Source organism: Tamandua tetradactyla, chromosome 14 (genome assembly GCF_023851605.1).
Source record: "Tamandua tetradactyla isolate mTamTet1 chromosome 14, mTamTet1.pri, whole genome shotgun sequence".
Classification (NCBI taxonomy): domain Eukaryota; kingdom Metazoa; phylum Chordata; class Mammalia; order Pilosa; family Myrmecophagidae; genus Tamandua; species Tamandua tetradactyla.
The window spans coordinates 43,642,162-43,669,929 of record NC_135340.1 but is presented as its reverse complement, the minus strand read 5'-3'; the positions used below and the strand labels follow the sequence as shown (position 1 = coordinate 43,669,929).

The window sequence follows — 27,768 nt, the reverse complement described above, 5'->3', positions numbered from 1 at the left end:
GTATTGTGCTGTCCATTTCTGAGTTTTTGTATCCAGTTCTGTTGCACAATCTGTATCCCTTCAGCTCCAATTACCCATTATCTTACTCTGTTTCTATCTCCTGATGGTCTCTGTTACCAATGACATATTCCAAGTTTATTCACTAATGTTGGTTCATATCAGTGAGACCATACAGTATTTGTCCTTTAGTTTTTGGCTAGTCTCACTCAGCATAATGTTCTCTAGGTCAATCCATGTTATTACATGCTTCATCAGTTTATTCTGTCTTAAAGCTGCATAATATTCCATCGTATGTATATACCACAGTTTGTTTAGCCTCTCGTCTGTTGAAGGACATTTTGGCTGTTTCCATCTCTTTGCAATTGTAAATAATGCTGCTATAAACATTGGTGTACAAATGTCCGTTTGTGTCTTTGCCCTTAAGTCCTTTGAGTAGATACCCAGCAATGGTATTGCTGGGTCATATGGCAATTCTATATTCAGCTTTTTGAGGAACCACCAAACTGCCTTCCACAGTGGTCGCACCACTTGACATTCCCACCAACAGTGGATAAGTGTGCCTCTTTCTCCGTATCCTCTCCAGCACTTGTCATTTTCTGTTTTGTTGATAATGGCCATTCTGGTGGGTGTGAGATGATATCTCATTGTGGTTTTGATTTGCATTTCTCTAATGCCCAGGGACATTGAGCATCTCTTTATGTGCCTTTTGGCCATTTGTATTTCCTCTTCTGATAGGTGTCTGTTCATGTCTTTTTCCCATTTTGTAATTGGGTTGATTGCCATTTTGTTGTTGTTGAGTTGAACAATCTCTTTATAAATTCTGGATACTAGACCTTTATCTGATATGTCATTTCCAAATATTGTCTCCCATTGTGTAGGCTGTCTTTCTACTTTCTTGATGAAGTTCTTTGATGCACAAAAGTGTTTAATTTTGAGGAGCTCCCATTTATTTATTTCCTTCTTCAGTGCTCTTGCTTTAGGTGTAAGGTCCTTAAAACTGCCTCCAATTATAAGATTCATAACATATCTCCTTACATATTCCTCTAACTGTTTTATGGTCTTAGACCTAATGTTTAGATCTTTGATCCATTTTGAGTTAACTTTTGTATAGGGTGTGAGATATGGGTCCTCTTTCATTCTTTTGCATATGGATATCCAGTTCTCTAGGCACCATTTATTGAAGAGACTGTTCTGTCCCAGGTGAGTTGGCTTGAATGCCTTATCAAAGATCAAATGTCCATAGATGAGAGGGTCTATATCAGAGCACTCTATACAATTCCATTGGTCGATATATCTATCTTTATGCCAGTACCATGCTGTTTTAACCACTATGGCTTCATAATATGCCTTAAAGTCAGGCAGCATGAGACCCCCAGCTTCTTTTTTTTCCTCAAGATACTTTCAGTAGTTCGGGGCACCCTGCCCTTCCAAATAAATTTGCTTATTGGTTTTTCTATTTCTGAAAAATAAGTTTTTGGGATTTTGATTGGTATTGCATTGAATCTGTAATTTAGGTAGAATTGACATCTTAACTATATTTAGTCTTCCAATCCATGAACATGGTATGCCTTTCCATCTATTTAGGTCTTCTGTGATTTCTTTTAACAGTTTCTTGTAGTTTTCTTTGTATAGGTTTTTTTGTCTCTTTAGTTAAATTTATTCCTAACTATTTTATTCTTTTAGTTGCAATTGTAAATGGAATTCCTTTCTTGATTTTCCCCTCAGCTTGTTCATTGCTAGCATATAGAAACATTACAGATTTTTGAAAGTTGATCTTGTAACCTGCTACTTTGCTGTACTCGTTTATTAGCTCTAGTAGTTTTGCTGTGGATTTTTCAGGGTTTTCAACGTATAGTATCATATCTTCTGTAAACAGTGAGAGTTTTAGTTCTTCCTTTCCAATTCTGATGCCTTGTATTTCTTTTTCTTCTCTAATTGCTCTGGTTAGAACTTCCAACACGATGGTGAATAACAGTGGTGATAGTGGACATCCTTGTCTTGTTCCTGATCTTAGGGGGAAAGTTTTCAATTTTTCGCCATTGAGGATGATATTAGCTGTGGGTTTTTCATATATTTCCTTTATCATTTTAAGCAAGTTCCTTTGTATTTATATCCTTTGAAGTGTTTTCAACAGGAAAGGATGTTGAATCTTGTCAAATGCCTTCTCTGTATCAACTGAGATGATCATGTGATTTTTCTGCTTTGATTTGTTGATATGGTGTATTACATTAATTGATTTTCTTATGTTGAACCATCCTTGCATAACTGGGATGAATCCTACTTGGTCATGATGTATAATTCTTTTAATGTGTTGCTGGATTCGATTTGCTAGAACTTTGTTGAGGATTTTTGCGTCTATATTCATTAGAGAGATTGGTCTGTAGTTTTCTTTTTTTGTAATATCTTTGCCTGGTTTTGGTATGAGGGTGATGTTGGCTTCATAGAAGGAATTAGGTAGCTTTCCCTACACTTCAATTTTTTTGAAGAGTTTGAGCAGGGTTAGTACTAATTCTTTCTGGAATGCTTGGTAGAATTCACATGTGAAGCCGTCTGGTCCTGGACTTTTTCTTTTTAGGAAACTTTTGAATGACTGATTCCATTTCTTTACTTGTGGTTGGTTTGTTGAGGTCATCTATTTCTTCTTGAGTCAAAGTTCATGCCTTTCTAGGAAATTGTCCATTTCATCTAAATTGTTGTATTTTTTAGCATAAAGTTGTTCATAGTATCCTGTTATTACCTCCTTTATTTCTGTGAAGTCAGTGATTATGTCTCCTCTTCCATTTCTGATCTTATTTATTTGCGTCCTCTCTCTTCTTCTTTTAGTCAATCTTGCTAAGGGCCCATCAATCTTGTTGATTTTCTCATAGAACCAGCTTCTGGTCTTATTGATTTTATCTATTGTTTTCATGTTTTCAATTTCATTTATTTCTGCTCTAATCTTTGTTATTTCTTTCCTTTTGCTTGCTTTGGGGTTAGTTTGCTGTTCTTTCTCCAGTTCTTCCAAGTGGACAGTTAATTCCTGAATTTTTGCCCTTTCTTCTTTTTTGATACAGGCGTTTAGGGCAATAAATTTCCTTCTTAGCACTGCCTTCGCTGCATCCCATAGGTTTTGATATGTTGTGTTTTCATTTTCATTCACCTCTAGATATTTACTAATTTCTCTTGTAATTTCATCCTTGACCCACTGGTTGTTTAAGAGTGTGTTGTTGAGGCTCCACGTATTTGTGAATTTTCTGGCATTCTGCCTATCATTGATTTCCAACTTCATTCCTTTATGATCTGAGAAAGTGTTGTGTATGATTTCAATCTTTTTAAATTTGTTGAGACTTGCTTTGTGACCCAGCATGTGGTTTAGCTTTGAGAATGATCCATGAGCACTTGAGAAAAAGGTGTATCCTGCTGTTGTGGGGTGTAATGTCCTATAAATGTCTGTTAAGTCTTGCTCATTTATTGTAATATTCAGATTCTCTGTTTCTTTGTTGATCCTCTGTCTAGATGTTCTGTCCATTGATGAGAGTGGGGAATTGAAGTCTCCAACTATTATCGTAGATGTGTCTATTTCCCTTTTCAGTGTTTGCAGTGTATGCCTCACGTATTTTGGGGCATTCTGGTTCAGTGCATAAATATTTATGATTGTTATGTCTTCTTGTTGAATTGTTCCTTTTATTAGTAGATAGTATCCTTCTTTGTCTCTTTTAACTGTTTTACATTTGAAGTCTAATTTTTTGGATATTAGTATAGCTACTCCTGCTCTTTTCTGGTTGTTATTTGCATGAAATATCTTTTCGCAACCTTTCACTTTCAACCTTTGTTTATCTTTGCGTCTAAGGTGTGTTTCCTGTAGACAGCATATAGAAGGATCCTGATTTTTAATCCATTCTGCCAGTCTGTGTCTTTTGATTGGGGAATTCAGTCCATTAACATTTAGTGTTATTACTGTTTGGGTAATACTTTCCTCTAGCATTTTGCGTTTTGTATTATATATATCATATCTAATCTTCCTTCTTTCTGCACTCGTCTCCACCTCTCTCTACTGTCTTTTCATATCTGTCTCTAGTGCTCCCTTCAGTATTTCTTGCAGAGCTGGTCTCTTGGTCACAAATTCTCTCAGTGACTTTTTGTCTGAGAATGTTTTAATTTCTCCCTCATTTGTAGGACAATTTTGCTGGATATAGAATTCTTGGTTGGCAGTTTTTCTCTTTTAGTAATTTAAATATATCATCCCACTGTCTTCTTGCCTCCATGGTTTCTGCTGAGAAATCTACACATAGTCTTATTGGGTTTCCCTTGTATGTGATGGATTGTTTTTCTCTTGATGCTTTCAAGATCCTCTCTTTCTCTTTGCCCTCTGACATTCAAAGTAGTAAGTGTCTTGGATCTGTAATTTTAGGTCTTTCATAAGAGTTGAGAAATTTTCAGTGATAATTTCTTCCATTAGTTTTTCTCCTCCTTTTCCCTTCTCTTCTCCTTCTGGGACACCCACAACACGTATATTTGTGCGCTTCATATTATCATTCAATTCCCTGTGCCCCTGCTCAAAATTTTCCATTCTTTTCCCTATAGTTTCTGTTTCTTTTTGGATTTCAGATGTTCCATCCTCCAGTTCACTAATTCTAACCTCTGTCTCTTGAAATCTACCATTGTAGGTTTCCATTGTTTTTTTCATCTCTTCTGCTGTATCTTTCATTCCCATAAGTTCTGTGATTTGTTGCTTCAGACTTTCCATTTCTTCTTTTTGTTCATTCCTTGCCTTCTTCATGTCCTCCCTCAATTTATTGATTTGGTTTTTGAAGAGGTTTTCCATTTCTGTTTGTGTATTCAGAATTAGTGCTCTCAGCTCCTGTATCTCATTTGAACTATTGGTTTGTTCCTTTGACTGGCCCATATCTTCAATTTTTGTGGTGTGGTTTTTTTATTTTTTGCTGGTGTCTGTACATTTAATTACCTTAATTAGTTTATTCTGGAGATTGCTTTCACTTATCTTACCTAGGGTTTTCTTGCTAGATGAGTTTGTTGTCTATCTGTTCATTGACCTTTAGTTCAGCTTTTTCTGGGCCTGTAGCTTAAGTTTTGTTTAACAGAGGGTAAATTTTCAGTTGTTATTTTTTTTGTTTTTTGTCTTGCTTGTAAAGTACCTTTTCCATCCCTACCCTTAGGAGGGTCTATATAGGTATTACAGACTCCAACCGGGTTTTCCCAGACTAAGCTGGCCTCCTTTCCAGGGGAAGGAATCACCTGCATCAGTTTTCCCTGAGTGTGAGACCCAGCAGGTTGAAAGACTATCCCGTGAAGTCTCTGGGCCCTGTTTTTCTTATCCTGCCCAGTATGTTTTGCTTGTCTGTCTGCAGGTCCCACCAGCAAAATATGTTGTGGCTCCTTTAACCTTGGAAGGCTCTCCCTGCTGGGGGCGTGGTGGAGACAGCGGAAAGGTTGTAGGCTGATTTTAATGGCTTCAAATTGTGAAGTCCTGGGATCTGAATTCCTTGAGAGAGGAATTCCACCTGAGTTGCATTTCACCCTTCCCGTCGCAAAGGTTCAGGTGGTAAACAGCCCTGCAAGCAGGCTGTTTCTGCGTTAGGGGCAGTTGCATCCTGTGTAATCCCGGTGCTGAGTCCAGAGACAACCAAGTCTCTGTAGAAACAGCCACAGAAGGCTCTGTTTCATCCCCTTTCCTCTTTTTCAGTTAGTCCAATAGGCGACTTCCTCCTTGATCAGTTTCGCGTGAGCTGGGGGCCTATTTTTAATAGTCAGAATTTGTTTATTAATGCCCCTATTGGTGTTTGGTTGGACTTAGTCCCTGATACTGTTGGAGACTCTTTCCTTTCCCTCTGGGAAACCACCTGTGGGGGAGGGGCACCAGTCGCTGGCCACCGCTGCTTGGGGAATTCACTGTTCCGAGACTCGCAGCTGGTCCAGAGACTTGCAGCCAGTCTGGGAGGCTTCTTGTGGGGGAGGGGTGCCAGCTGCTAGCTGCCACAGCTTTGGGAAGTGTGCACGGCTCGGGGAACTCACTGTTGCGGAGACCCACAGCCAGTCCAGCTGGTCCAGACTGGGGTATGCTGCATGTCCGGTCTCTGTTGTAGCTCTGGGAGCTGTTCTGTACTGTTTCTGGTTATTTAGTAGTTGCTCTGGAGGATGAACTAAAACACGTGCACCTTACTAAGCCACCATCTTGGCCCCCTATCCCTAAGCTCATTTTCTACAGGCATTTCTTTGTTGCACTATCTACTTTACTGGTTGCCCTTACCAGATAATGATGATAAATATGTGGCTCTCAGTGTTCTTGTTGAGGTTGCAGAATCCTGTATTCTTGGTCTATACCATTTGTCATAAGATCGCACTGTGACCCACAATCTGTTTGCCCAGTCTTCTCATGGCTTCTTTCATGTCTTTTTTCCTTAACGTATAAATGGCATGATTCAAGACAGGAGTGACAGCAAAATTGACAATAATTAAATACTTATCCAAGGATGTTGTAGGGAAAGGTCACACACATGCACAGCATAAAAAACAAAATCACCACTGCGATGTGAGCTGACAATGTAACAAAAGCTTTGGACAAATCTCTTGAAGAATGCTTCCAGACAGTGAGCAAAATCAAGACATAGGATATAATTAAAGAGAAGGTGGCCAGGGATATAAACCCACTGTTAGCAATCATTACAAACTCCAGTTTGTAAGTATCTACACACGCCAGTTTCATGACCCGTGGAAAATCACAGTAAAAAATTATCTACTTTATTAGGGCCACAGAAGGGCAAGTTTATGACAAAAAGAAATTGGGAAACAGCATGGATGATCCCCACTATCCAGGCAGCCACTACAAAGGAAATACACATTTGGGGGCTCATGATGGTCAGGTAATGGAGAGGCTTACAGATTGCTGTGTACCTGTCATATGCCATGGGTATGAGCAGCACCATTTCAACTCTTCCCTGATATGAATAAAAAATATCTGTATCATACTTTTTGGAAAAGAAATGATGTTTCACTCAGTGAAAAGGTCAGAGGTCATTTTGGGAATGGTGGTAGAGGAAAGACCCAAATCAAGAAGAGAGAGGTTGGCCAGTAGAAAGTACATGGGGGGATGCAAATGAGAGTCAATAATAACTGTGAGCACAATGAAGAGGTTTCCCAGGATATTCCCCACATAGAAGACAGTAAAGAACCAAAAAAGGAAGTGGTGAATCTCCCACAAACTTGTAAGTCCAATCAATACAAATCCAGACACCACAGAGACATTTGTTCTATCCATTGATTTGGCCAGCAGAGAAGAAGCAGAAGTATGTTGAAGGCAAAAGTTAAGGAAGAATTTAGAAAGAAGGGCACTGCACATTGATGTGTTGCTTGTCCATCAACAATATTGTGGGTAATACATTACATGCAGCAAAATATGAGCTTATAAAAAACACTGGGAGAGTAAAAGGAAGATAAATGAATAGGAGAAATAAGATAATTAGAAATTAGATAAGAAGGGAAAAGAATGAGATCAGGCAGGAATAAGCAGGTAGAGAGAAGGAATTAGGAGGCAAAGATGTTCATACTGGGTAATATTTCTCTATCATTGTGCTTCTTTGCTTGTTTCTTGTACTGTATCTCTGGTTTCTTTAATCCCATATGTGTTCAACAAACTATACTTTATCTCACGGGTAGTCTGCTGCATTTGGAATGTTCTAACCTTTATTACATTAGTCAGTACATGCTCTTAGAGCTCACAACCTCCAATCGTTCTTTTACAATTCTTTCTAACTGAAAAATTAGACTCATTTAAAATTAAAATTCAAAAGAGGGCATTTCAGTACTTTGCTAAAGTTTTGGTGCTTTTGAGAGCTTTGTTTTAGCTTTTGTGACCTTAGTTATTCAAACATAAAGCTGAAAAATAGGGTTGTCTTCACGGAAACAAATGATTTTATTCATAGTACACAAACAGCATGTGAAAACTACTGAGACCCAGAAAGTCATCAAAATAAGGTTCATGCTAATTGGTCTTCAAATATTTGAATCTTAATGCTGCAAAAATGCTATTTGACAGTGAGTAAAGTTACTGTCAATAAATTTTTAGAATTCTGTTATAGTTACCTCTAAGGGGAAAGTTTGAAAAACTCTCAGTGTAACATATTCAGTCATTTAAGGCTGACTGAAGCAATATATCTAAAGAAAAAAACTGAAAATGTGAAGTAAAATCAGACTTGGTAGCCATACCAAATACCACTATTTGCTATTACCCTTTTAAAAGAGGACCCCATCTTTTTTTTTATGACATATCAGGAATTGGTTTTAACACTTTGTTAATTCTCAAACTTTGAGTTCATGTTCATAACAGTGAGTGGAGGTTCTTTCAATGGTGGAAGAAAAGACAAGAAATTTTTTCTGTTTTCTTAGAAAATCTTAAAGAATCATAAATTCTCTGGAGGTTGGGTCACATAAGACTTGGTTGCAATACTTCTTGGATATTTTGACTTTAACACTCTAGTCATTGGAACTCACCTTTTCAAGTAGATGATGCAGAATATGAAATAGAATTGAGGTCTCCTGACTTCACAGCAATTGAAAATTCCTTCCCTAAAGGGGCCTAGAGCAATTGTAACCATTCTAAAGAATGAGACACAAAGAAGCTCAGCTGTCCCAACTTCATTTCATCAAAATCTTTTTTTCTTTTTTATCTCTCCTTATAACCACCTTAGCTCACATGTGATAAACACACTTTTCAGAAAGATGGACACTAAATGGTTAATGGTTCCATTAAACCATGTGATGCTTGGCCATTCTTCTTTAACACTGGACCCAGGCATTCACTGATGCTATCGAATGTTCCAAAAACTATGAGAAACCTAGGAAATTGGTGTCATCTTTCCCTACATGACAGCAGGAAAGAATTTTCCTTCATTTGGTCCTTTAGGACCATGGGTGGGAATGGAATGTGAAAGACATGGACGTATTTTCATTCCACAATGGGAAAATGTGATTCAACATACAAGATGATGATGAAAATGGTGAAACAGACAAGATCCTTGAAATAGCATCTCAGAAAATAGAGACATAAATGTCAATTCTCTTAGAAATATCTTCTAAATTATATGTCTACCTTCTGCAAACATAATTTATTGGTGAAAACTCTAAATTTGTGCCTAAAGGATTAGAATAATAGGAGATAGATTCAAAGTAAACAAGTGGAAGAGAAACACAAAAAGTGGAAAGGACAGGTAAGAAGAGAAAGATCACTGTGGTTGTTGTTTAACATTAGGGGTGTTGTCTTGAATTACCTACTTTGTTCTAGGGTCTGTACCATGCTACATGATTTTTATTTCTCCTTTGCAGTGTAATCACCTCTGAAAGAAAAGTATTTAAATTTCTTCCCAAAGAGAATACAATTAATTAGTAGTACCAGATTATAGTGACCTATGGTTACTTCTAATAATCAGATCTTCATTGATTTCTCTTGGGAACAAATTCTGAGTCATGGTGTTTTCCAAACAGGCAACATATCAGAAGAGCTATTTGGTGATGAAACACAAGGAAAGAAGAAAGGTGTAAGAATATCACTGCATTGGGGGAAAGATTTGCTCGTGGGTGGGAAACAAGTTCCACTTAGGACAAGAAATATGTGTTCATGGGCATTTTTAAATTTACTGAGATAAGGGAGAGTGAGAAGTCACCCATAATGGATTCAAATGGCTTTTTTTCTAGAATGTATTACACAGATAATCAAAAAGTATTGGCAAAGACCCCTGAGAGATGGGAGGAAAATATGGAACTATTAAACTTTACCATCAGAGAATCCCCTGATACTGTTTCAAACACTAAGGGCACCCAAATCAATAGGTCAAGCCCTTCATCTTGAGGCTTATTCTGGTGAAGCTCATGTATAAAGTGGAGAAGCTTATCCTATCTACAGGTATACCAAAGAGTTACTTCTGGTGGAGCTCTTTTGTTATTCAGACATGGCCTCATTCTTTCTAAGTTGAACTCTAAGTGAAATCTTTGTCCCCCACCCCCTACACGGGACATCCAGGGGTGAAAGTCTCTCTGGCAGAATGGGATATGACTCCCAAGGATGAGTCCAAAAGTTCCATCCAGACCAAAAGGGGGAAAAGGATTGTAACAAAGTATCATTGGCTGAGAGAGTTCAAATACAGTCAAAAGCCCATTCTAGAGGTCCCTCTTATGCAAGCTTCCATTAAACATTGTTACCTATCACAACTTGCCAAACCCCAACCAAAACCATTTCAGCCAATCCTAAAGACCACCTAGTGCAATATAAGATTATAAAAAAGTTCCATATAGTAGGATAACTTTCCTGAAACCTGCAACCTCCAAATGCATCTCTGGACTAGATAAGTCCTGAAATCTAGTGGCCCTAGCCTCTACAGAACATCAGCTATTTCCAACTCCCTACCTCATATTACAGACAGCCTCTTCCAACATGATAAGTTCGAATGTCCACAGCCCAAGTACACCTAAATAATGGGATAGAAAGATTAAGGTGATGGTGGAGTTAAACAGAGAAAGTAAGGTCAACAAATAAGTATGCATGCTGAATCATCATACTGATATTTCATTTAGCCTCTAAAACCTTAGATCAGTTAGAATTAAAAACCTACAATTTTAGAGTTTGGTATGGGTTACAATTCCAAACTCTAAAATCTGTTCTACTACTAAATGTTGTACTGTGCTTTAAAATTTATTGATTTTTTTTTATATTTATGTCACTTTTTGCAAAAAAGAAAAAAACAGTCAATTGTGATGATAAAAAATATTTATTTATTTTAACCTCCTATATTCTGAAGCAGCTAGAAGGAAAAATCTGAGATAATGGTTGATAGACCACAACTCCTTCAACTTCTGCTAAATCTCCTCTTTCAGCTTGTCTAACTCCTTGGGCAGGTTCACATTTAGCTTTATGACAAAAGGTGTCAGCTCCTCCTTCTGGTCATCCATGTACAAGTTGGACGTTTGGAGACAAGAAAGACCAAGGTGAGTTGCAAATTTTCCTTGGGGATTCTAGATTATCATTGTTCTCACCTAATTGCAACAGTATTTTATTCCAATTTTCCTGTCCTATTTACTTCACTACCATAATAATTCCCTTATTTATGATTCCTACTCATCATAAATGTATATCTTATAAGACTGTGAGTAGTGCAAATTTTGATATTAGCAGGAGTTTCAAAGGAACAGAATCTTAAGGGTGTTTTATCTGAATTGGTCCTGGGTTGTGATGGTTGGTTCTGCTGTCAGCTTGGCTGAGTGATGCTGCCCGGTTTTCTGGTCAGGCAAACACTGGCCTAACCATTACTGCAAGGATATTTTATGGCTGGTTGATAAACCAGAAGGCTGGTTTGCTAAATCATCATTCAGTTGATTGCAGCTTTGGTTAATCACATCTATGAACAACTAAGGGCACGTCTCCTGCTAATAAGATAATCCAATCAGTTGGATTTGAGCCAGTCAGCTGAAGATTTTAAAGTAGAAGAGATACTTTTCACTGCTTCTTCAGCCCATAAGCTTCTTTCACGGAGTTCACTGAGACCCTTCATTGTACTTTGCAGCCTCACAGCCTGCCTTATGGATTTGTGACTCTTGCATTCCCATGGTTGCATTAAACACTAATAAATCTTGTATTTACAGATATCTCTTGTTGGTTCCGTTTCTCTAGATACCCTGATTAATGCAAGAGTTATCTGGTATTTGGTCTGCTTTCAATTTACATTTAAAGATATCAATAAATTGTTTTCAATGGTGAAGGTCAATTGGTTGTTTAGAAAATGTTGTATCAAGATAAGCAATTATTATAGACAACTGTAACTGAGTGTTTATATAACCAAAGGTTTTTGTGACCAGTTAATATTTGCCAGAGTATATTTTAGTGGAAATTAAGAATATAACAGGACTTATTGCTTGCTTGTAAGTATCCATTTGATTTTGAGAAAGCAAAATATTAAAAGTTTTCAGGTTTGAAACAATGTTGTTTTTTTTTTACTTAACTAAAGCTGAGAGAAAAAACTTAACCTTTTCAAACAGTAAGTGATTAATTTTTCTTCCATAGCCAAGGACATGATAAAGCCAACTAAATAAAAGAAGTTATTTTGATAAAACACAGACTCTGCTTTTTACACCAATTACTTAGAAAAGACATAACTTTTCACTAAAACAGGCCAACAGTCCAAGAAAGTTTTGTCACTTTAACAGAAAGAAAGCTTAATTTTAATTTTGCATCAGTATACTATTTAACAGTAAAGTTTTCAAAAATTTATAGATAGATTCATTCAATCTTTTTTAACTTTGACAATAATTTCCTTTTCTATAAACCTTCAGCAATATATTATATCTATCCACGCATTGTCCTACAATTTTCTCTTTCTGTAACAGCCATTCATTTTATCTTAAGATAAAACTATCCTCTTTTTTCCTTGTAATAAAAACACATCCTTCATATCTTTTATATTTAAGGTATTAAAATAATTTTGGAAACTGTCTCAAGCAAACATTTTGCCACAATTACTATCAAAACCACACTTGTCAAAATAATGTTAAAAACTTAAAAATATTTTAGTTAATGTATATTTGAAACATTAATATACAATTTTAAACAAGAATTAATAGCACAAGCAGAGTTCTGGGAAGATGGCCGAATAGGGTAGACTGAGTTCAGCCCTGTTACAAGGAAAAGTTAGAGAAGGGACAGAAAGGCTATTGAGACACTGACTCAGGAGTGCAGTTGACCTAGGAGAGTCTTCCACAGCATATAGGGCGACCATGGTTGCAGAAGCTGGGGAATTGAGAGGCAGAGGACTGGAGCCTAACACAGAAGCACAGAGCCCAAGGGAGTGCGTGGATAGGGAGATGGGGACTAGGAAGGAAGCCAAACTGTGTTCCTTGAATATACCACTTTCATTAGCACAGCTCCATGACTCATGACTCACCCCACACCCAATGTACTAGGAAACCATTACCTGCCCCCACTCTCTGCATTCTAAGTTCCCCCCAAACCCCTGAGTGTGTACCCGTCCTACAGCCCCACCCCAAGTGCAACCTAATCCACCTTTCCTGCACTCCTCCTGAGCACTATCTTCCCCTCCCTGATTCCTGTGGGCTGTCATCAGTGCACAAAGACTGCTGGTGCGTTCCTTCATACCAAGGGTACACCCAACTCCCCTCCAACAGTGGTGCACATCTTCACCCCGCCCCTTCCTCTGACTCTGCACCTCAATTTATGGCACTCTTAGACCTGCACATGTGCATAGTCTTCAGTCATACTTTCCAGCTCTGTGAAAGCACTGACCTGCACAGCCAGGTCACATCTGTCCCCAGCCCACAAAGGAATAAGCTGACCCACTGCCATAGCTTAGCACATGCACACAAAGGACACACACTCTAAACTAGTGTACCACAGGGTTATGCTTCCCAGACCTGTGAATCCTCACAGCTATATCCTCCCTGGCTGCTGGCACTTGTATTCACAAGCACCAGCCTAACACCCCCAACTTGCACCTATATCTGTGCTGGAACACATTGCTTCACTTTTGTGCCATGCCCTATACCCTGCATCCTACCACAATCCACCCCTGCAAGCAAGGCTTTAGACTATTGAAGGAAATCAACACCCAAAGTAAATCAATCAAGATATTTACAACAGATCACTAAACATATCACGAAGCAGACAGTTATAGCCCATCCTAATGATCAAATTAAAACACAAGAGGGGACACACATCTTAGAACAACTAATCAAAGATTTTCATATAACTCTACTTAATGAAATTAGTTGGATGGCTAATGACAGAAAGGAGATCAAGAAAACAGCAGGAGAGCAGAAAGAGGAATTTGAAAGAGTAAATAGAAAATTAGCACCTATCAGAGAGATTAAAGACTCTGTGGACCAAATTAAAAACATGCTAGAAGCACACAACAGCAGATTTGAAGAGTCAGAAGAGAGAAAAATGTTATAGAGGACAGGATAACTGATTCTGAACACTTAAAACGTAAAATGGCAAAAAAAAAGATGGAAAAACTTGAATTGGATCTCAGGGACATGATAGACAAAACAAAGTGCACAAATGTCAAAATTATTGGTGTTCTAGAAAGAAAAGAGAAGACTAAAGGGCTAGGAAGAGTAGTTGAGGATACCTTCCCCAAGACACATACTAAATCAGTCTGTCAAATGTGAAGAAAAACAGAAAATTCTGAAAGCAGTAAGAGAAAAACAATCTACTACATACAAGAGAAACCACATAAGACTGAGTTCAGACTACTCCACTGGCACCGTGGAGGCAAGTGAGCAGTGGTATGATATATTTAAGATCCTGGAAGAGAAAGACATCTAACCGAGAATTTGTACCCAGCCAAATTGTACTTCAAAACTGAGAGAAAGATTAAAATTTTCACAGACAAACAAATCCTGAAAGACTTTGTCAGCAAGGAATGAGCCCATCAAGAAAAACTAAAGAGAGTTCCGCCAGTTGAAAAAAAAGTCAGGAGAGGAAGGTCTAGAGGAGGGCACAGAATTTAAGAGTACCCATAATGGTAATTTAAAGGATAAAAAGACATAAAGGGAAAACAATGTATATTTCTAACAATACAACAAAAAATATAAGATGGTGGACACAGGAAACACCTTTCAGCAATAACTTTGAATGTTAATGGACTAAACTTACCAATTAAAAATACAGATAGGCAGAATGGATTATGAAATATAATCCAGCTACATGCTGCTTACAAGAGACTCATCTTAGACACAAGGATACGAATTGATTGAAAGTGAAAGGATGGAAAAAGATTTTCCATGCAAGTTGTAACCAAAAGAAAGCAAGAGTAGCTCTACTAATATCAGAAAAAATAGACTTTAAATGTAAAGACTTCATAAGAGACAAAGAAGTACATATATATTAAGTAAAAGGACAATTCACCAAGAAGATATGACAATTATAAATGTATATGTTCCCAGTTAAGGAGCTCCAAAATGCAGGAGACAGACACCAGCAAAATCGAAAGGAGTGATAGATATTTCAACAATAATAGTAGGAGACGTCAATAAACCACTCTCCTCTATAGATAGAACAACCAGACAGAAGATCAACATGAAAACATAAGTTAAAAAACTTAATAATTGAATTAGAAATATATAGGTCATTGCATCCCAAAATGCAAGGATATACATTCATCTCTATTGCTCATGAAACATTCTCCAGGATAGAACATATGCTGGGGCACAAAATAGGCCTTTATATATATAAAAAAAACATTGAAATTATTCAAAGCACTTAGTCTTGGATCATGATGTAGTGAAGCTGGATCTCAATAGTCACCAAAGATTGAGAACATTTACAAATATATGGAGATTAAACAGCACACTCTTAAACAACCAGTGGGTCAAAGAAAAAAAATGCTAGAGAAGTGAGTAGCTATCTGGAGACAAATGAAAATGAAAATACAACTCATCAGAATGCATGCGATGTGGAAAAGGCTGTGCTGAGAGGGTAATTTATTGCCCTAAATGCCTATATTAAAAAAACAAGAAAGATCAAAAATTGAGGACTTAATTCACTTGGAGGAACTTGAGAAAGAACAACAAACTAAAGCAAATATAAGAAGAGAAATAACAAAGATTAAAGCAGAGTTGAATGAACAGGAGAACAAAAGAACAACAGAAAGTATCAATAAAACCAAAAGTTGATTTCCTGAGAAAATCAATAAAATTGATGGGACACTGACAAGACTGACAAAGAAAAAAGAGAGAGGATGCAAACAAACAAAATCAGAAATGCTAAGAGATGCACTACTGCAGACCCCAAAGACAAAAATAATCATAAGAGGATATTATGAACAGCTATATGCCAACATACTAGACAACTTAGATGAAATGGAAAAGTTCCTGGAAAAATACAAACAAGTTATACTGACTCAGGAAGAAATAGAAAATTCCAACAAAACAATCACAAGTAAAGAGATTCAATCAGTCATAAAAAATTTTTCTACAAAGAAAACCCTAGGGCCAGATGGCATCACAGGGGAATTTTATCAAACATTTCACAAAGAACTAATACCAATTCTGCTCAAACTTTTCCAAAAAATTAAGGAAAATTCTGCTCAAACTTTTCCAAAAAATTAAGGAAAAAGAAACTCTACCTAACTCACTTTATGAAGCCAATATCATTTTAATACCAAAACTGGATAAAGATGCTATAAGGACGGTAAACTACAGGCCAATCTCCCTAATGAACATAGATGCAAAATTTCTCAACAAAATATGAGCAAATGGAATCAAACAGCACATTAAAAGAATTATACACCATGACCAAGTGGGGTTTATACTAGGAATACAAGGATGGTTCAACACAAGTAAATCAATTAATGTAATACAGCATGTTAACAAATCAAAAGGGAAGATTCACATGATCATCTCGATTGATGCTGAAAAAGCATTCAACAAAATTCTACATCTTTTTCTGACAAAAACACTCCGAAAGATAGGAATCAAAGGTGATTACCTCAATATGATAAAGGAATATATGAAAAACTGATAGCCAGCATTGTTCCTAATGCAGAGACTGAAAGATTTTCTCCTAAGATCAGGAATGTGACAAGGATGCCCACTGTCACCACTATTATTCAACATTGTGCTAGAAGTTCTAGCTAGGGCAATCAGGCAGGTCAAAGAAATAAAAGGCAACCAACCAAATTGGAAAGGAAGAAGTGAAACTTTCATTATTTGCTGATGACATGATATTATACCTGGAAGATCCTGAGAAATATACAGCAAAATTACTTGAGCTAATAAACAAATTCAGCAAGGTGGCAGGATATATTAAAGTGCAAAAATCAGTAACATTTCTATACATAAGCAATGACTGAACTGAGGAGTCAGTTAGCTAAAAATTTCCATTCAAAATAGAAACTAAAATAATTAAGTACCTAGGAATGAACTTAACCAGGAACGTAAAGGAATTGCACACAGAAAACGACATAACATTGCTGAAAGAAGTCAAAGAAGATCTAAATAGGTGGAAAGACATTCTATGCTCATGGATAGGAAGACTAAATATAGTTAGAATGTCAATTCTTCGTAAATTGATCTCCAGATTTAACAGAGTACCAATCAAAATTCCAACAACCTATCATGAAGACCTGGAAAAGCTAACTACCAAATTCATCTGCAAGGGAAAGAGTCCCTGAATACCTAAAAGCATCTATAAAAAGAAGAACAAAGTAGGAGGTTTAATACTCCTTGACTTTAAAACCTGTTGTAAAGCCAGCATGGTACTGGCACAAAGACAGAAACATTGACCAATGGAATCAAATCAAGGGTGCAGAAATACACCACCAAATTTATGGTCAACTGATTTTTGATAAGACACTCAAATCCTCTGAAGTGGGACAAAATAGTCTTTTCAATAAATGGGCATGGAAGAACTGGATATCAAATAGCTCAGAGAATGAAAGAGGCCTCTTACATTATACCCTATATAAAAATTAACTCAACATCAATCAAACATCTAAATATAAGCTTCTAGTATAATAGTATACTATTATATACTATATATAATAATATAAGTTATATAAATTATATAAGTATATAATGGTATACTTAGCATAATATAAGCTTCTAATATAAACATCACAAAGCTTCTAGAAGAAAATGTAGGGAAACATCTTCAAGTCCTAGTAATAGGAGGTAGCTTCCTAAACTTTACACCCAAAACACAAACAATAAAAGAAAAAATTAGATAAATGGGAACTCCTCAAAATCAAATGTTTCTGCACCTCAAAAGACTTTGTCCAAAAGGTGAAGAGGCAGCCAGCTCAATGGTAGAAAACATTTGGAAATCATATTTTGGACAAAGGTTGATATCCTGCATACACAAACAATCATACAACTCAACAACAAAAGAACAAGCAATCCAATTTTAAAATGGGCTAAAGATATTGCGCTGGTTTGAAAGGAAGTATGTCCCCTAAGGAAAGCCATGTTCTAATATAAATCCCATTTCTTAAAGGTAGAATTATTCCTGTTCAATACTGTATATTTGAAACTGTAATGAGATAATCTCCCTGGTTGATGGGATTTAGTTAAGAATGGTTGTTAAACTGGATTAGGGGATGACATGTCTCCACCCATTTGAGTGTGTCTTGATTAGTTTCTGAAGTCCTATGAAAGAGGAAACATTTTGGAGAATGAGAGATTCAAAGAGATTCAGAGAGAGCAACACTACAAAACAGAGAGTCCACCAGCCAGCGACCTTTGGAGATGAAGAAGGAAGACGCCTCCCAGGGAGCTTCATTAAATAGGAAGCCAGGAGAGAATGCTAGCAGATGATGCCATATTCACCATGTGCCCTTCCAGCTGAGAGAGAAGCCCTGACTGTGTTCACCATGTGCTTTCTCACTTGAGAGAGAAACCCTGAACTTCATCGTCCTTCTTGAACCAAGGTATCTTTCCCTAGATGCCTTTGATTGGACATTTCTTTAGACTTGTTTTAATTGGGACATTTTCTCGGCCTTAGAACTGTAAACTAGCAACTCATTAAATTCCTGTTTTTAAAAGCCATTCCATTTCTGGTATATTGCATTCCAGCAGCTAGCAAATTAGAACAGATATGAATAGGCATTTTTCTGAAGAGCAAATACAGATGGCTCAAAAGTACATGAAGAGATGCTCATTTTCATTGGCTATATGGGGAATGCAGATCAAAATTACAATGAAATGCCACCTCACACCTATAAGAATGGCTGCTATTAAACAAACAGGAATCTATAAATGTTGGAGAGGATGTGGAGAAATTGGGACACTTATGCATTGCTGGTGGGAATGTATAATGGAACAACCACTGTAGAAGACAGTTTGGCAGTTCCTTAGGAAACTAAATATCAGGATGCTCTGTGACCCAGCAATAACACTACTTGGTATATACCCAGAAGAGCTGAAAGCATTGACACAAACAGACATTTGCACATTGATGTTCATAGCAGCATTATTCCCAATCACCAAAAGATGGAAACAAACCAAATGTTCATCAACAGATGAGTGGATAAGCAAAATGGTATGCACATATGATGGAATATTATGCAGCAGTAAGTCAAAATGATGTACTGAAGCACATGACAAGATGGATGAGCCTTGAGAACATAATGCTGAGTGAAATAAGTCAGGCACAAAAAGATAAATACTGCATGATTCCACTTTTATGACTACCATAAAGGTATAATCAGAGGCTTATAATACAGAATATAGGGGACTTAGAGATACATAAAAGCTAGAGATAAGTTAACAGTTAGCCAATGAGGTTGAACTCCAATGTAATGGAATAGATAGAAATGAAAGGAGTTCTCTAATGGGACTATAAGTAATATTAGCATATTGAAGATGAACAAGATTGAAAGGTGTTATATATACCTACATGTCCCACCTATTACCATTAGAAATATAAATTAGTTCTTGCAAGAATTACTTCACAGTATGATTCGTGTACAAAAAGTGTTTAACTTCAGGGTACAGGGGAAAAACTGCTATTGCATGTTATGAGCTATGTTCAAAAGGAAAACATCAGTACTACCACAGCAACAGCAGAGGTAAGTAATGGGAGGGACAAGAGTTATGAGGAGGTTAAATTTATCATTTGGTGAGGACATGTTTAGTGATTTTCTTTCTCTTGGGAACAATGGAATTATTTAAAATTGAGAGACACATGAGACTCAGAGCTAGAGTTCTTCAATTAGCTATGAAAGTCAGCATTGCCCCATACAGGAACTGTTAAAAATCTGAAAAAAATGATCGAATTTTAATTAAAGATATGAATGGAGGTGAGCTGGGTAGGATTAAAGAGTAAAGGATAAAATTGACTGTATTTTAAATCTTCAACTTCTGTGTGAGACCAAAGGAAGGGAGGTTTATTGGTTAAAAATTTTTGGTAACACACTATATAATTTAAAGTGTATGATAAGCTTATTCAACACCATAACTATGTGGAAACTTGAATAGGGAGTGAAATCTTATAGGTTTATACGAATTGTTGTGATGTCCTGATACATGTCAGTGTAATCTGGGCAGGAATGTAAAAATTACTTGCAAAGTCCCCTTGAAAGACTGAGGGAAAGGTGGAAATATTAACCTTCCTCATGTGGGGAAGACCTGATAACCTCACAATCATTGTAAATTGCCAATATGATGGGCCAGACCCTCGAACTTGAGACTGGCCCTTATGAAACTAATTCCTGCAAAGGATAGTCTAAGCCTATGAATATGCCTAAAAGCATATTCAGAGAACCCCTTTTCCTGCTCAGATGTGGCCTCTCTCTCTAAGCCAGCTCCACTGGTGAACTCACTGTCCACTCCACTATGTGCGACATGACTCCCAGTGGTGTAAATCTCCCCAGCAATGTAGGACTTGACTCCTGGGGATGAGCATGGCCCTTGCATTGTGGGATTGAGAAAGTGATCTTGATCAAAAGTGGGGAGAGAAATGAAACAAAATAAACTTTCAGTGGCTGTAAGATTTCAAATAGAATTAAGAGGTCATTCTGGAGGTTATTCTTATGCAGTATATCACTATATAGATATCCCTTTTCAGTTTTTGGTGCATTGTAGTAGCTAGAGGGAAAATCATAAGCTATTAAAATGTAATCCAATAGCCTTTACTCTTGAAAATGATTGAATGCTTATAGAGTTTTTAAGGTGTGACCATGTGATTATGAAAACTTTGTGACAGATCATTCCTTCATCCAGTGTATAGACAAGATGAGTAAGAAAAAGAAAAGACAAATAAATAAATAATAGAAGGGACAGGTGTATGGGTTGTTTTGGGTGTTCTTCTTACTTTTATTCTTAGTTTTGGGGGAATACTGAAAATGTTCAAATGTTCAATAATCTATTGTAATGATCTATGCACAGCTGTGTAATGCTACTGTGAACCACAGATGAGGCCCAAGTCTGCAGTAGAATTTGTTATCTTTTCAGACAAGAGATTAAAAATTTGTCAGTCATTCAGGGCCTCAGAGAGACAACTATGAAAACAAGAATTGTAGACAACTATTTTAAACAAAACAAAGGATTAACATTAGAATTACATTTTGTACAGAAGTGAGAAGAATTTTGAGATTAAGAGCTAGTTTAGTTCATTCTAAAACTAAACAAACCAGTGAACTTAAAAGGCTAGTTAGTGACAGAAATCATACATCTAATTTTCTAGCCTAATGTTTTTTCCTCCATAATACTATATACCTACTTAATAAAAAATCATGGAAAAAGCTAGAATTATTTATATTTTGAAGTAGTCACTCTAACCTATCTGAAAGTACCCTCTATTGCCTGAGTTTTAATTTCTATCTGCCTTTCCCCCCTAAGAGACCAATTGCTTTCTTTCACTGGACATTGCTTTTCCCAATTCCATTATTTCTTCTTTTGTACAAAGGAAAATGAAGTTTAACATGAGTCAAAAAATGAAGTTTAACATAAAGATCAGAAACACATGAACCTTGAAAAATCTTCACACTAGAGAAATTAATTAAAAGTATTAAAGAGCTGTGTGTGGAATTAATTCCAAGAGACATAATATGATTCAATGATTGAAAATTGAGTACTGAAGACAGATGGTGTGGACTAACAATAAGGAGAAAATATCTGACATAAATATTTCATAGAAGAGTAGTAATTGGAAGGGAGTTGAGAGGGATAGAGTCAGGGCAGCAGGGATACCTCCCGGATCAGTCAGGAGAAGTGCATTTTTAGGGGTAAATTCAGAGAGCTTAGTCTCCTTTTCTGTACATAGTCATCACCTCTAAGACAAAGCTATATATAAGGTTTTTTCTAATGATAAAGAAGCCAATTAGCTGCACAGGACAGTGGCCCACTGATGCTACTGGCAAGACCAGCACCCAATCCATTATTCATTTCTCTGGGGGGTTGGGTCTTGGAGTCACATTGGTTTCCCTAAAAGAAAAGTATTTTAAAAGTTGTCTAGTGAAGCACACGGGAAGAGGAAAGATTGAAGTAAAATAAAATAATCACATTTCAGGTGGAGGTTCTTGGGGTACACATTGCTTAGGAGAGGGAGTGAAAATAGATTTAGGGTGGACAGGCATACCTTCATGCACAGTGTCAGGAATTAAATTTAAAGAAATAAGTCCAGGTACTCTTCCACGTAAGGACAATGCCTATATTCATTAGATGAATCAGAATAAACTGATTTTTCTCCTGATATCAATTACAGAAATGTTTATCTGTGAATAGCTACACGTGTTTACAAATTTAGAGTGCTAGGTTGGAGATCTCCTTGAAAGGTTGTCTTTTTTTAATTGCAAATAAAGTGTTTATTTCAGAAACTGAGTTCACCACTTATAAATACACTAAAACACAGTCAGTGCAAATTTACATTAAGTATAAGGACAGTATTTTAACAAAACGACTTTCTCAAAAATCATAGGAAAGTGAGTGACCTGTTTCACCCAGAATATTTAATCTGTCTGAATTGGGAAAATGCGTTCTTTTGTAGATGTGAGGGCAACAACTTTAAAGACATTTTGTAAAAAGAATCTGACAACAGATACTTCATTATGATGTCCTTAGAATTCTAAATTCCCTAATAAAAAGGAAACGCAAACATCTAAAACTATTCTTACAACTATAATTTAACAAGCTTCTCTGTGAATGAACTATCTCTTTAAGAAATAATTTTATACATAATTTCTTCAAACTAGGATCAGCACAATTTTTAAAAGAGCTGCCTTTTAAAAATTTCTTAAATTAGAAACTTAATGATTTAATAAACTCACTATCTCTGTAAACTTGTCATATTGTGCACTGGTGAAGTAGTAAGCATGAATTTAAGAACTGTGATTAACATTTCAGAGATGCTCATGTTGAACAGGCAGTGTTTCTCTGAGATTTCTGACCACATAGACCCTGGATGCAAGCACACAAGGGACAGACTCTTTAACAAATACCTATAAAACTGAGACTGTGTAAGACATCTAAACTCTGTCTTGCTTTCAAATGCTAGGTCTTTATGGTGGTAGAGTTCCCTTCCCTCTTGTCCACTGTTACCCTCTGAGGACAGGGAGCTGCCAGTAGAACCAGCCTGGGATGGAGGGTTTTCTCACCACCTCTCATCTGCAGACATCCCTGGAAAGCCACACACACTGTTGTGCTGTGGTTAAAGCAGTGTTTGAGTAAAATTCAGTGCCTGATTTACATTCTGTAGATAAAAGAAAAGAAAAGACCTACAGAATAAAAATCCTTTATGTCCTTCTGCCATCCTGGTAACACTAACCAGTGACCCCCAACTTTAAAAATTTACAGTTATTAATTAAAACCTATCATATTTTATGTTTGACATATATATTTCAAAGAATCCACTATTTCTAGATCATAGGTTCTAGTGGATTCTATAAAAACCTGTCTCCTGGGCACAGCCTGAGGAACCAGGAGTGATAAGACACCTGAAGACATTAAGCTGAGAGCTGGAAGTGAACCTCGGTGAAGTCAAGTAATCTCTGATCTGTTGTGGTACTTGGCTGGATCCCAGCAGTTCAGCAGCCTCGGGTGCTGGCACTGTAGAGGCCTGACAAACAATACCACCTCCTGTCTGGTGGCACCATCAATACATTTCAATACTGAAAGTATATTAAGGGAAGATTTAAAGATCTGGTTTTCAAATGTTCCATTGTGAGCATGGACTGGCTAAAGCTACTGCTTTCAGTGGGTGTGCCAAATAGAATTTCCAAAGGGATGATACCCTGGAGGCAGCCCAGAAACCTGACAGCCAGAGAGGCCAGCACAGACCAGGAGGACTTCTCTAAGTTCCATCAGGTTAAGGGACCAGAGCTGTGTTTGAGCACCTTGTCCTTCAAATACCTAAGCACCATGTTTTCAGGTAACTTGTTTTTTCCTTGCCGATTTTTTTTCACTTTGGCCATGAATGATCATAGGTTTTCCTCTTCAACAGAGTCCTTCGAGGGTGAGCCTGCATCACACCCATTGGAATCAGGTTTATCAGCCAAGATAGAAGTTTATATTTCTAGCTCCTTGACTAAATTCTGCTTGTACTGTTTGGTCTCTGCTTCTGTAAATAAGAAAGCTTTGTAGGGAGGGTCCAACAGCATAGCAAAGATGTACTGGAGTCATAGAGAGTGACAGAATATCTGCTAAGCCAAGGGTCAATGCTAGCATCTCCTTAAATAGTGCCTGGATCTTGCGGGTGAGCAGGTGCACCATGGGGATGACGTGGCTCAGCATGGACATGTGCACACTCATCTCCTGACTGGTGGACTCCAAGATCTTGAGCACATGGCACACAGACTGCATGACCTCCCACTGGTCACAATGATCAATTCTCAGAAGTTGCACTCAACAAGACATCTTGTTGATGCCTTTTTCTGTTTGATAAGCAACTGAAGCATGTGGAAGAATATGTTCCACCTGGACAGAATGTCCCATAGAAGATGATATTGTGGCAGTTAATACTTCTGCAGTTCTACCAGCTTCTCCATCGCCCTGGGTGAGCAGTGTGCCCGCTTGCAAATATTGCACACAATGCTGAGCATGTTCTGGACCATCCCTGGCTTTTGATGGTTTCGTTCACTACAAGACTGATGGTGTGGCTGTACCATGGCAGGCTTGAGTGCGTCCTTTTTATTAAGGGCAGTCCTTATGTTGTCTTTGTCCATGACAGTGATGCTGATCTCAAGGCCAGTCAAGATCACCCAGGCCTACCACCACCTTTCCAGCAGCTTCAGGATACTGTGGCCATTGTAGTCACCGTCCAAGTGGGAAACATCCTGGAGGGCCCAGTGGTGGAGTTCTTCACAATGAGGCCTCATGTGGGACTCAGTGTTACTCATGGGACTGTCAGTGGCAAGAACTCCTCTGTCAGGAGGCTCATCCACACCCAGGATATGATGTAGATGATACTACTCTCTATTTCCTTGAGATGAGCCATGATGACCTGCCTTATCTCATCATACATACCTGGACTAGCCATCTGAGAGAAGTAAGATAGGGAAGGTAAGGAATACTGAGGTTTCAAGTATTCCAGCGGCCTAGTAAGCCAACATTGCCTACAAAAGAATACAGTTGAAGGTTAAGTATGAACATTTTCCAAATGGAATGTGCTATTTTTTTGGCAACTGAGTAAGAATCACAAAACTGCTCATTGGTGTCATTGAAGGTCAGAAATCCTAGGAACTCTATGCTCAGCAGCATGTGTCCTGGAGAGGAGAACAGCACAGCCTCCAGAAAGTCACTTTTCAGGAGTTGCTATGAAACCTGTGCAGGGGTCTGAAAAGGAAACTGGTTCCTAAGTTGATGGCATCTTCCCCCTGTTTATTGTCCATGTATAGTGCATGCACATGACTTTTGTGGAATTTACTGAGCAAATAAAAAAAATGATTGCACAGTTTTGAGATCTTTTTGCTGTTCACAACAAATGTGACTTGATTATCTTTTGTGACCCTGGTTGACAAATTGGTTAACTTGAAAGAGGAACATTCCTGAAAAAAACAAAGTAGCATATGGGGAATTTGCCAAACTTGCAGTCAGAAAAACCTTTTGATTCCCCACACTTCAGGTGATGCCCGTACAGACTGTGTGCCCATGTAGCCTTGTTTTCCCTGGCTGATGGTGCAGCTGTAGTTGTGGCACATGGACGTCAGACTTCCCATGGGGGCCAATGAGAAGTGATACCAGAATGTGGACTTGAGTCCTTTCATCACCTTTTTATTCTGCTGAAATACAGTGCCAGATTCAAAGAGTCCAGATCCCAGCACCTCCCCTATCCTTGAAGCATTTTTACCTTTACCTTCCTGAGTAGATTGGGTACAAGTATACTTGTATTTCGTTACATCAATTTTCTCAAACATTTTGGGAAAGATTACTTGAGAAAAAGTTTGCAGATATAAATGTAAAAGAAAAACCTGTATGGAATTTCCTAGAGTTGTCTATAATGAGAGCATGCTTACCTGAGAGTGAGATAAGCATTCAAAAGAACCTGTGGCCAGCCATTGAGACAAGCCTAGAACATTTCTCTTGGGAACTTGGCTTTATCTTTTTATTTATTTATTATCTTTAATTTAATTTAATTTTTTTTGCATGGGTAGGCACTGGGAAATTGAACCCGGGTCTCTGGCATGGCAGGCGAGAACTCTGCCTGCTAAGCCACTGTGGCCCATCCTTGGCTTTATCTTTGACATATAGATACAGAGAATCTGATCTCTGGTTATCGTGAAGACCTAAAAATGTCAAGGATCTATTTTGGTGAGAGGTATATTTGTATTGAGCTGTATTTCATTTTCACTTGTCCAGAAACAATGGGAATAATTTACTCAAAAACAACAGCAGTAGATGAATTATGGGTGATCCCAAATTAATTTTTAAGGAGTAGTGTCATTGCAAAAATTCATAGGGAAAAATCGAGCTGCAGAAATATTATAAAAATATGAAAGACATATTAATGAAAAAGATATGTGGTCAATTACATGAATCATAGTGTCCATAAGATAAGGTAAAGCAACGTAGTTGCTTAGGAGAAGCACAATTACCCTAAGAAGGAAATTTCTCCTGTTTGCCCCCATAGAGGGCCTTTTTGCTATACAGTGAACAATATACCATCCCATAAGTCATTATATCATGCCAATATGCTCCTGTTGTTTACTCTCAGTGGGGAACTGTAGTTCCAGAAGAACAGCATATTAAGATGAAGGAGGGAGAATCTAGGCCAGAATAAACTAAAGGCAAGTCAGGCCCAGAGCACGCTGTGATTTGAGGATTATTTCCTCGGGTATGGCTCGTGGGTTTTCTTGGCAGCAGGGAAGTTTCCTGGACTAATATGGGAGCAGAAGTTATTAATGTAGAGTTCACCAGACCTGAAAGTACCAGAAAGAGCTGAGACTAATATTTTATAGCTGTTTCAGATGAGACTTGCTCAACATACAAATTAGCCTGAGTCTACAAATGGAGCTCATCCATGGAATCAACTAGAACAGGGGCTCATGATGGTCAGGTAATGGAGAGGCTTACAGATTGCTATGTACCTGTCATATGCCATGGCTATGAGCAGCACCATCTCAACTCCTCCCATGAAATGAATAAAAAATATCTGTATCATGCATTTTGGAAAAGAAATGATGTTGCACTCAGTGAAAAGGTCAGAAATAATTTTGGGAATGGTGGTAGAGGAAATACCCAGATCAAGAAGAGAGAGGTTGGCCAGTAGAAAGTACATGGGGGAATGCAAATGAGAGTCAATAATAACTGTGAGCACAATGAAGAGGTTTCCCAGGATAATCCCTACGTTGAGGACAGTGAAGAACCAAAAAAGGAAGCAATGAATCTCCCATGAACTTGTAAGTCCAACCAATATAATTTCAGACACCACAGAGACGTTTGTTCTATCCATTGACTCAATCAGTAGAGAAGAAACAGAAGTATGCTGAAGGCAAAAATTAAGGAAGATTTTAGAAAGGAGGGCACTGCACATTGATGTGTTGTTTGTCCATAAACAATATTGTGAGTAGATTACATGCGACAAAATATGAGTTTAGAAAAAACACTGGGAAGGTGAAAGGAAGATAAATGAATAGGATAATTAGAAGTTATATAAGAGGAGCAAGGGTTGAAATCAGGTGGGATAACTAAGTAGAAAGAAGGAATTGAAGGCAAAGAGGATCCTGTGGGAGAATATTCCCTTAACAGTGTGCTACCTTACTTGCTTCTTCTGTATCTCTTGCTTCTTTAATCCCATTAATAGTATATTCAAAAAACTATTTTCCATGTAATGCATAG

At 37.6% G+C, this 27,768-nt stretch overlaps 1 pseudogene; it reads right to left on the bottom strand.

The window, feature by feature from the left end:
* Positions 1 to 6,327: 6,327 nt before the first annotated feature.
* Positions 6,328 to 27,382, bottom strand: LOC143655404 (olfactory receptor 4F21-like; annotated as a pseudogene).
* Positions 27,383 to 27,768: the final 386 nt, after the last annotated feature.